Below are 10,642 nucleotides of genomic sequence, written 5' to 3'. Positions count from 1 at the left end.
AGAGAGGGGAAAGCAGGCTCCCCGCTGAGCAGAGAGCCCGATGCGGGGCTCGATCCCAGGACCCTGAGATCATGACCTGAGCAGAAGGCAGAGGCTTTAACCCACTGAGCCACCCAGGTGCCCCATAGTTGACTGATTCTTGACTGGGCTAGTCAGGCTCACCGTCTCGTGATCTTGTTGTTGGGATTCAGAGATTCCTAGAGAGACCCAGTAGATGCCACGTTTGGCTTTGTTCTAAGAGAAATGGGGGGAACAGTTCTGCCATGAGGGACAAGAGCAAAGTGGACGTTCAGAAAGAAGCTGAAAGAAAGGCCCCAGAGGGAGAACAGCCTGCCTGGCTTCTTAATGGCTTGCAACACCCTGGTTCTGGTTCTTCTCGAAGCCTGGTTGTCCCCTGCCCTTGGGTTCCACAAAACATCTTCGAAGGCTTGTGTTAAGGCCCCCACTACAAAAAAAAAGAAATGCTACATATGTGAATGGCTCCATTCGAACCCCGAAAGTTGTTTACCTTCCCTGTTCTTTAAAAAGAATTTTTTTTTTCTGATTATAAACATATGCTCCTCATAGAAATTTTAATTAGCTTCCTTCTCATTATAAAAATATTTTTGTTAGGTCTATATCCTGAGAAATATAAAATGAAAATTAAATCACACGTAATGAGATGCATACACATATTCAACAAAAGATATGCACCAAGATGTTCGCAGCAGCTCTATAAAGGCCCCAAACTGGAAACTATCCAAATGCCTATCAAGAAGAAAATGGGGGAAATAAATTGTGGTTGTTGGTTTTTTTTTTTCCACATGCTGGAACACTTGTGAAAACTGATAAAAGGAAACCTCATTTGAAATGGAGTCAGGGGGTGTCTGGGTGGCTCAGTGGGTTAGAGCCTCTGCCTTTAGCTGGGGTCATGGTCCCGGGGTCCTGGGTTCGAGCCCCGCATTGGGCTTTCTGCTCAGCGGGGAGCCTGCTTCTGCCTCTCTCTCTGCCTACTTGTGATCTATGTCTGTCAAATAAATAAATTTAAAAATATTTAAAAAATAAATTAATTAAATTAAATGGAGTCAGGAGGGGCGCCTGGCTGGCTCAGCCGGTGAAGAAGCTGACTCTTGGTTTTGGCTCAGGCATGATCTCCCCGTGGGGGGACTGAGCCCCAGGTAGAGCCCACCATGAGCTCTTCGCTCAGGATGGAGTCTACTTCTGATTCTTTCTCCCTCTCCCCCTCCTTTCCCCTCTGCCCTGTCCTCGCTCTCTCTCTCAAAATAAATACACAATTAAAAAAAATAATAATCAGAATAGGGGTGCCTGGGTGGCTCAGTCATTAAGCCTCTACCTTGGGCCCAAGTCATGATCCGGGGGTCTGGGATCGAGTCCCCTCATGGGGCTGCCTGCTCAGCGGGGAGCCTGCTTGTGTTCTCTCTTTGGCTTTGTCTCTCTCTGTCAAATAAACAAATAAAATCTTTTAAAAAATAAATAAATTAAAAATAAAAATAATCAGAATAAAATGGAGTCAGGAGGCCAGAAAGGCGAGCTCCCATGCCCCACCAGTCACAGTCACCTGCAGACCACAGCAGGAAGAAGCCCACACTTGACCCCCCAAAGAGGAGGAAGAATGATTTTCTCCTTGCCAAGCCAATGAGCAGCTGGCATAGTTCAGCCAATGAGAAACCACCACACTCTGAATTCCCAGTTCCCTCCAACGGACTTTTTTGTTTATAACAGCCTCTCCCAACTCTCCTTTCCTCTCCAAAAGAGCCTCCTTTGTTTGCTGCTTTTGCCTTGGTTTGCGTGTCCTGAAATGCAATAATCTGCTGTTCCTGAATAAACTCATTTTTGTTGGTGTCACAAGTTTTTTTTTAAGATTTTATTTATTTACTTGGACGGTGTGCACAAGCCGGGGATGGGCAGAGGGAGAAGCAGGCTCCCTGCTGAGCAGGGAACCCCACGTGGGGCTCAATCCCAGGACCCTGGGATCATGAAGACAGAGGCTTAACCCAGCCAAAGGCAGCCGCTTAACCGACTGAGTCACCCAGGCGCCCCTGAGCTTTATTTTTAAGGTTAATATACTGTACAGCAATGAGAATGAATCACCCACAACTGCACACAGTAACAAAATCTCATATGATGGTGAATGAGCAAAAGAAAGGTAATTATTGCATTCATATAAAATGCAAGCATAGGCAACACTACCCTCTGCTGTTAGCTGTTGGGACAGTGGTTACATTTGGGGGTGATGGTGCCTGCAAGGGGGCCCAAGGAGGGGCTTCTGGGATGCTGATCACGTTCTGTTGCCTGACCTGGATGGTGGTGAACCATTGAATTCACCCTGTGAAAATTCATCAAGCTATACACTTATAATAGATATGTGCACCTTTTTGTATGATATATACATATGTGTGTGTGTGTGTGTGTGTGTGTGTGTATAAGATTTTATTTATTTTTTTTAAGAGAGAGAGATCATGAGCATCAGGGAAGGGCAGAGGGAGAAGCAAACTCCCAGCTGAGCAGGAAACCCAACTCGGGGCTTGATCCCAGGACCCCCGGATCATGACCTGAGCCAAAGGCAGATGCTCAACCAACTGAGCCACCCAGGCGCCCCTGTATATAATATATATTTTTTTAAAGATTTCACCTATTTATTTGACAGACAGAGATCACAAGTAGGCAGAGAGGCAGGCAGAAAGAGGGGGAGGAAGCAGGCTCCCCGCCGAGCAGAGAGCCCGATACAGGGCTCGATCCCAGGACCCTAAGATCATGACCTGAGCCAAAGGCAGAGGCTTTAACCCACTGAGCCACCCAGGTGCCCCTGTATGTAATATATATATATATATATATATATATATTTTAAGATTTCACCTATTTTTTTTGACAGACAGAGATCACAAGTAGGCAGACAGGCAGGCAGAGAGAGAGGAGGAAGCAGGCTCCCCGCCGAGCAGAGAGCCCGATGCGGGGCTCTATTCCAGGACCCTGTGATCATGACCTGAGCCGAAGGCAGAGGCTTTAACCCACTGAGCCACCCAGGCACCCCCTGTATGTAATATTTTAATAGAATTTTAAAAATAGCCTGTAATTCCAGATTGGTTGGATGGGGGAGGTGTTAAATTTTAAATTTTCCCCTTTTCTTTGCTTCTTCTCGGAACTGACTTGGGTCTGGCCTGCGCAGCTGGGTCTTTGCTTCCTGGGTCTGCTTTTCCAACATTTCCCTCCCCACTACTGTTCTGTGCATGTCTGTCTTTCTGGAGCCTCGCTGAACAGTCTGCATTACCCGCTCCGCTGGAATCTAAATCATTCAAATTGATCAAGAGAACAGTTGCATTTCAGGGCGGGCTGAGTGAGAGCCAAGTCCCTCTGGCTGTTCCAGCAGCTTCCCCTGCGCAGCCTCAAGTGGTCTTGACAAGGACCAAGCTTCGGGTGCCCGTGGCTGCGGCAAAAGAGGTCCTCCTCCCAGACAGTGAGTGGTATGAACAGTGCCATGTCCGCCAGGCCCCCTTCTCCAGGTCCTTTCGCTAGCGCCTCATACTCCAGCCACCTACCCGCTGCGCGTGCATGGTGAGGGCTATGGGGAGAGGGCTGGGCTCCCAGTGTGTCCTTCTGGGAACCTGGCCGAGGCCTTCCCCACGTCCCTAGGCAAGTCACGGCGCCCTGACTCCTGGTCTATGTGTTCAGGCCCCCAGTTTGTACTGCTCTTGCTCCCTTCCATGCCTGTTACCCCCCTTCATCCACTGGCTGGCTCCGGACGGACACTGCCAGAGCCCCTCCTTTGTGTCAAATGTGGGGTTGGGTGAGAGCAATCTGCCGCAGAGCAGGGCAGATCCACCCCTGTCTTTGTAGAGTCCGGTCTAGGGAGGGAGGCAGAGAATGAACCGCACTCATTTTTTTTTGTGGTTTCCATAATAATAAACATTATTTATTGAGTTCCTACTGTGTACTAAACTCTGTACTAAGGGCTCTACCTTTTTTTTAAATTTTTTAAAAATTTATTTATTTTCAGCATAACAGTATCATTATTTTTGCACCACACCCAGTGCTCCATGCAATCCGTGCCCTCTCCAATACCCACCACCTGGTACCCCGACCTCCCACCCCCCGCCACTTCAAACCCCTCAGATTGTTTTTCAGAGTCCATAGTCTCTCATGATTCACCTCCCCTTCCACTTTACCCCAACCCCCTTCTCTCTACCTCCCCATGTCCTCCATGCTTTTTGTTATGCTCCACAAATAAGTGAAACCATATGATAATTGACTCTCTCTGCTTATTTCACTCAGCATAATCTCTTCCAGTCCCGTCCATGTTGCTACAAAAGTTAGATATTTGTCCTTTCTGATGGAGGCATACTACTCCATAGTGTATATGGACCACATCTTCCTTATCCATTCATCTGTTGAAGGGCTGAACTGCACTCATTTTCTTCACAGAGACAGTTTGAAGGACACCTACAGGCCAACTGCAGAGGTACTAAGGAGAAGGACCCAGCTGGATAGAGGGGAGAGAGCGGGGGGTCAGGAAACGTGTCTCTGCGAAGGTGGAAAGTAGGCTGAGACCCGAAGGTCGAATGGGAGTTTCACCAAGTGAAGAGGGAGAACATTCCCTATGGGGGGATAGCATGCGCAAAGGCCCTGAGGCAGGGTGGAGCTTGGGGCTCCAGGAGACGAAGAGGCCAGGGTGGCTGGATCCAGCTTAGAGTGAAGAGGGGGTAGGAGCCGTGCCATGCTTCTTTGGGGCCCTTTTAAGACTTGACCCCACAAGGAGTGTGAAGTGGTGGGAAAGGGGAGTGGTGTGCTGAGCAGTACCTGTGTTTCCTAAAGCTACCTGTGGCTGGCTGCCATGCTTCTAAGCCAGGATTTCTCAGACTCATCACTATTGACATTTGGGGTCAGACAATTCTTTGCTTCTTTGTGGAGGAATGCCCGGTGCATTGAAGGATGGTTTTTTATGTTTCTGTCTTAAAGATTTTATTTATTTATTAGAGAGAGAGAGAGAGGAGAGAAAACATGGGGGGGGGGGGTGCAGATGGAAAGGGAGAAACCAATTCCCTGCCAGGGAAGGAGCCCGATGTGGGGCTCCATCCCAGGACTCCAAGGCCGTGACCTGAGCTGAAGGCAGACACCTCACCAACTGAGCCACCCATGCGCCCCATATGGAAGGATGTTTAGCGGCATCCCGGGCCTCTACCCACTACCTGTCAGTGGCACCTTCCTTCCCACTGTCGTAAGCCAAGACGTCAGACATTGTCAAATGTCCCCTGGGAGGGGCAGGGAGGGCTGCAAGCCACAGAATTGCTCCCAGTGAAGAATAACTGTCAAACCATTTATTTCGGTCAGGCCAGTCGGTTCTCCTAGATGAGGTTCTGCCACCATCCCTCCCTCTTTTCCAGATCTGCACAGACGAGGGACACAGGCACATTAACAGCTGCATGCGGTGCTCACCGCAGTACTCTTTCAGGCCACACTGGGCTCTGGCTGCCCAAACACTCCTCAGGGTTTTGCACGGGCAGGGGCTGGACATTCATGTCCCTGGCCTAGAAGAGGTCCGGTGAAGTGTTAACAGTTAACATTTCACTCTGTCCAATCTGGTTCTCATTGCCATTCCTGCTAACAGCAGCTAGCACTGAGTGCTAGCTAGCACTCAAAATTTTAGTTGGTAGACTGGCAGGAATAAGAGTTGCAGAACCTTCTCGAACCGGTACAATGGGAGAACACTCGGTACAACAGATCTTATATAGACATTTTCAGTCCTTACAAACCCAACATAGGAATGATTTTGGCTAAGTCTCTCTCTCTCTCTTTTTTTTTTTTTTTAAAGATTTTATTTATTTATTTGACAGAGAGAGAGAGAGATCACAAGTAGGCAGAGAGTCAGGCAGAGAGAGAGAGAAAGAAGCAGGCTCCTCATTGAGCAAAGAGCCTGGTGTGGGGCTTGATCCCAGGACACTGAGATCATGACCTGAGCCGAAGGCAGCGGCTTAATCCACTGAGCCACCCAGGCGCCCCTAAGTCTCTCTCTTTTTTATTTTATTAAAGGTTTTATTTATTTATTTGACAGAGAGAGAGAGAGAGAGAGAGAGAGAGAGAGAGAGAGAGACGGTGAGAGGGGGAATACAAGAGGGGGAAGCAGGAGAGGGAGAAGCAGGCTTCCCGCCAAGCAGGGAGCCCGATGCGGGACTCGATCCCAGACCCTGAGATCATGACCCGAGCCCAGGGAAGACACTTCACTGAGCCACCCAGGCGCCCCTGGGTAAGGCTCTTAGGAGATCAAGTTTGCACAGCTGACCCAGGGAGGGAGCTGGGTGCAGGACCCAGGACTGTCACTCCCATGTTGCCCTTGAGGGGTTCACGTACTCCAAATCAGAATCCTGGAACTGGAAGGGAAGTGGCATCGATCTAGAGGCGGACACCGAGCCCCGACCTGACTTCTCCCTTGACCATCTGACCCCTCACTAACGGGCTCTTTTCCTTAGCTTTACCCAGCGCTGTCACTCACATCGGCGGGGGGACGCATGCACCCGGAAACTTCAATTCTGCTCACTCCCCAGCCCTCTTGTTTTCTTGAGGCTTACAGCCAGCAAAGGAGGGCAGGGTTCGGATCCCAGCTCCGGGGAGGGGTAGGCAGCAGCAACGCTGGGTCAACCCCACAAAATTCGAGCGCCCTACCTCTTGCAGTTTGTCAGTGTGGATCTTAAATGTCTCAAGCTCCCAGTATGCCTCCTCAGGAGCCGATCTCATCCCTCCCATCTGGGAAATGGAACACGGGCAGGTGGACGAGCTAGGGAGAGGCTGCAGGAACCAGAGCCACCTCCCAGGCTCAACAGGAACCCGTTTTGCACAAGAAGCCCACCCTCCTGTCCACACCGTTTCCCCCTCTCATTTCCAACACTAGCTACGTAAGGTCCGTAGGGAAGCTCCCTCCGCATCAGTGCCAACTTCGCCCTGTCCCAGCCTCCTCGGAAGAGTGAGGCGAAGGTATTTTTTTTTTAAAGATTTTATTTATTTATTTGACAGACAGAGATCACAAGTTTGCAGAGAGGCAGGCAGAGAGAGGAGGAAGCAGGCTCCCTGCTGAGCAGAGAGCGCTGATGCGGGACTCGATCCCAGGACCCTGGAATCATGACCTGAGCCGAAGGCAGAGGCTTTAACCCACTGCGCCACCCAGGCACCCTGAGGCGAAGGTATTTTTAATATTCCAAAACATCACATGCACGACTGCTGATCAGACCAAGACCCTCCACTTTGGCCCTGTGGACACTTGTCGCAGGCTGACGCTTACTGCCATCCACACAGCCACAGCTCCCAGGTTCCTAGGTTGGTGAGTTGGTATACTGTAGCTCACTCTTCCAATTTCTGGTCATCACTGGTCCTTAAGGGTTATGGTCATCAGAGCCTGCTAACGGGGTGCTAGGCTGGGGAGCCCTGTGCCATGCCATGCCTACCACTTGTTGCCTCCACTATGGGGTCCCTACAAACCAGATATAGGATTGCCCCCAAACTTGATTCCCCACTTTCTCTTTGCTATAGTTTCACCTTCATTCCACACATAATTAGGAAACTTTGTTTCCCTTCCCACCTTTCCCAGATGTTTGTTCTGGCTTCCGTAGTGGTCTGTTACCAGCCTGACATACAGGGCTCTATCTACCAGCTTCTCCCAGGTACCTAGAACAGTGCTTGACACATAAACGCCCAGTAAATCTAGATCTAGTAAATGCCAAAATGGTCTTTGGATTTCTCTCAACCATTTAAAGATGCAGAAATTTAGTTCACAGGCTCTGCAAGACCAGACAGACCAGTTTGATAACCCCCCATTCAGAGGATTCCTACTTGCTTTGAAGACCCGTAGGTGCGCCTGGGTGGCCCAGTTGTGGGGCATCTGCCTTTGGCTGGAGTCATGATCCCGGGGTCCTGGAATTGAGCCCTGCGTCGGGCTCCCTGCTCGGCGGGAAGCCTGCTTCTCCCTCTCTGACTCCCTCTGCTTCTGTTCCCTCTCTCGCTGTCTATGTCAAATAAATAAATAAAATCTAAAAAAAAAAAAGACTGGCATTAGTCCACCCCTCGGTCCCGGCACGTGGGGTGACATGTCCCCAGCCCACCAGCCGCACACTCGCTCCCTGCTCTCTGCGGTCACAAGGGGTGGCCAGGCCTCAGCATGAACCACTGCCACCGGCTAGGGCCGGGCAGCGGCTGCCTGGGCTCCATGGAGGTGAAGGGCAAGTCTGGAGCTGAATTTCATCAGTTTTCACTGGAAAGATAAAAAAAAAAAAACCACCTGGAGAATTTGAGTTTTACAGGTTACTGCAACATTTTCATAAGATACCCAATGTTAGGGATGCCTGGGTGGCTCAGTTGGTTAAGCTGCTGCCTTCGGCTCAGGTCATGATCCCAGGGTCCTGGGATCGAGTCCCTCATCAGGCTCCTTGCTTGGCAGGGAGCCTGCTTCTCTCTCCACCTCTGCCTGCTGCTCTGCCTGCTTGTGCACTTGAGTTCTCTCTCTCTCTCTCTGACAAATAAATAAATGAATAAATAAAGTCTTAAACTCTTTTGGAAAAAAAAGATACCCAATGTTGACGTTTTAGTAGGCTGCGCAGACATCCATGGAGACTTATTACCTAGAAATAATGATGATAATTATCACAAAACTGTCTCAATGGCCAATTCACTGCTCAGGATTTTTATACAAAAATATTAAGAAGCAGACTACAGTGCCTTTGACACAGGCAAACTAATAAAGAATAATGTGGTTTTTGTTTTTTACGATTTTATTTATGTATTTGTCAGAAAGAGAGCATGCACACAAGCGCGGGGGACAGCAGGCAGAGGGAGAAGCAGGCTCCCTGCTGAGCAAGGAGCCCGGTGTGGGACTTGATCCCAGGACCCTGAGATCAGGGCCCAGGCCAAAGGCAGCTGCTTAACCAACTGAGCCACCCAGGCGTCCTGATGAATAATGTTTTAACCAATCTACTGTATCCTGACAACCACAGAAAAAAACCACATATAGTCATTGGTATGCCCCAAGACTTCAGACCTGTGTCTTCTATTACAGGTGTGGATATTCTCCAAGAAACACATTGTAGGGTTCGTCTTTACAAACAGGGCACTGAGAAGCCCTTGGGACTCTACATCTGGATGGCTCCAGTGTCACGGTCGCATGGCATGGCTTAGAGAAGGTCCCAGGGATCTTTAATATCCAGACTACATCTGGCTCAAAGCACAAGACTATTAGCTGTTGGGCACCTGGGTGGCTCAGAGGGTTAAGCCTCTGCCTTCGGCTCAGGTCATGATCTCAGGATCTTGGGATCGAGCCCCACATCGGGCTCTCTGCTCAGCAGGGAGCCTGCCTCTCTGCCTACTTGTGATCTTGGTCTATCAAATAAATAAATAAAATCTTAAAAAAAAAAGACTATTAGCTGTTAATGATGAAGTTTTAGAAGTTAACAGCATAGGGACGCCTGGGTGGCTCAGTTGGTTGAGCCGCTGCCTTCGGCTCAGGTCATGATTCCAGGGTCCTGGGATCGAGTCACACGTCGGGCTCCTTGCTCGGCGGGGAGCCTGCTTCTCTCATCGCTGCCTCTGCCTGCCTCTCTGCCTGCTTGTGTGTACTCTCTCTCTCTATCTCTGGCAAATAAATAAAATCTTAAAAAAAAAAAGAAGTTAACAGCATAGAAGTTTCAGGCTAGAGTCTTGATCAAGTAACAGACATGATGATTGCCAACAGCCACAACCTCGTCATACCCGTGAGATCCGCAAATGAGAGGAATACTGTTGTTCAGAACAGTCAGACTTCGGCAGCTCTGGCCCATCCACAAGAACAGCCTCCTGGGCTACCCTGGCAGGCAGAACCGAGCTTTGAGCCCGAGGATGGGGACAGTGATGAGGATGACATTATTGAAGGTAACAGAGTGCTGCAGCAGATTCCTAAAGCGGTTCCTAATACTGAGAGCCTCGAATCATTAACATAAACAGAACTTAATTCTGAGTCTGCACAGAATGGTTTTATCCCTTCTAATGAAGTGAGCTTAGCACCTGTAGCAAGTGGCAGAAATACAAAAACACATGTTCCAGATCAAAAACTCTCAGAAGATGGAACGATCATAACACTATAAAACCTTTGTCCGAATGTCCTTGGAGTAAAGATGCCGCAGGGACTTGTAAATCAGGCTAGTTTAAAGCATATGTACCTCTGAACCAGAGACCTCCAGTAGGCATGAGAAAAATAAAATCTCAAGCTTAAAATGTTACTAAAGCAGTAGTTTGATCATTGTTAATATAAACTTTGGTTTGTCAGAGGTTTGTCTTAAAGGGGCCTTTGCTCATGAAATTATGTGCTTTTGCTATTTGTCTCTGCAGAACTGGATGTCAGAGCACTTTCTCAGAACTGAGAGGACCAGATCTTTTCCGTTCCATGTGGTTGCCATTGCCATATTTAACCAGCTGTGCGGAACCCAGTTAGCGTTCCCTTTACCTATTTTTTTTAAAGATTTTATTTATTTATTTGACAGAGAGATATTGATCACAAGTAGGCAGAGAGGCAGGCAGAGAGAGAGAGGAAGCAGGCTCTCCGCTGAGCAGAAAGCCCAATGCGGGGCTCGATCCCAGGACCCTGAGATCATGACCTGAGCTGAAGGCAGAGGCTTTAACGCACTGAGCCACC

The 10,642-nt window shown here is 49.1% G+C and overlaps 1 pseudogene; it reads left to right on the top strand.

Moving 5' to 3' along the window:
• The first annotated feature begins 8,140 nt into the window (after positions 1–8,140).
• On the top strand, positions 8,141–10,094 carry LOC132007567 (partitioning defective 6 homolog beta-like; annotated as a pseudogene).
• The last annotated feature ends 548 nt before the right edge of the window (positions 10,095–10,642 follow it).

This window comes from Mustela nigripes, chromosome X, assembly GCF_022355385.1.
Source record: "Mustela nigripes isolate SB6536 chromosome X, MUSNIG.SB6536, whole genome shotgun sequence".
In the NCBI taxonomy this organism is placed as follows: domain Eukaryota; kingdom Metazoa; phylum Chordata; class Mammalia; order Carnivora; family Mustelidae; genus Mustela; species Mustela nigripes.
The sequence above is the reverse complement of the archived record's forward strand: the minus strand, read 5'-3'. Positions and strand labels throughout refer to the sequence as shown.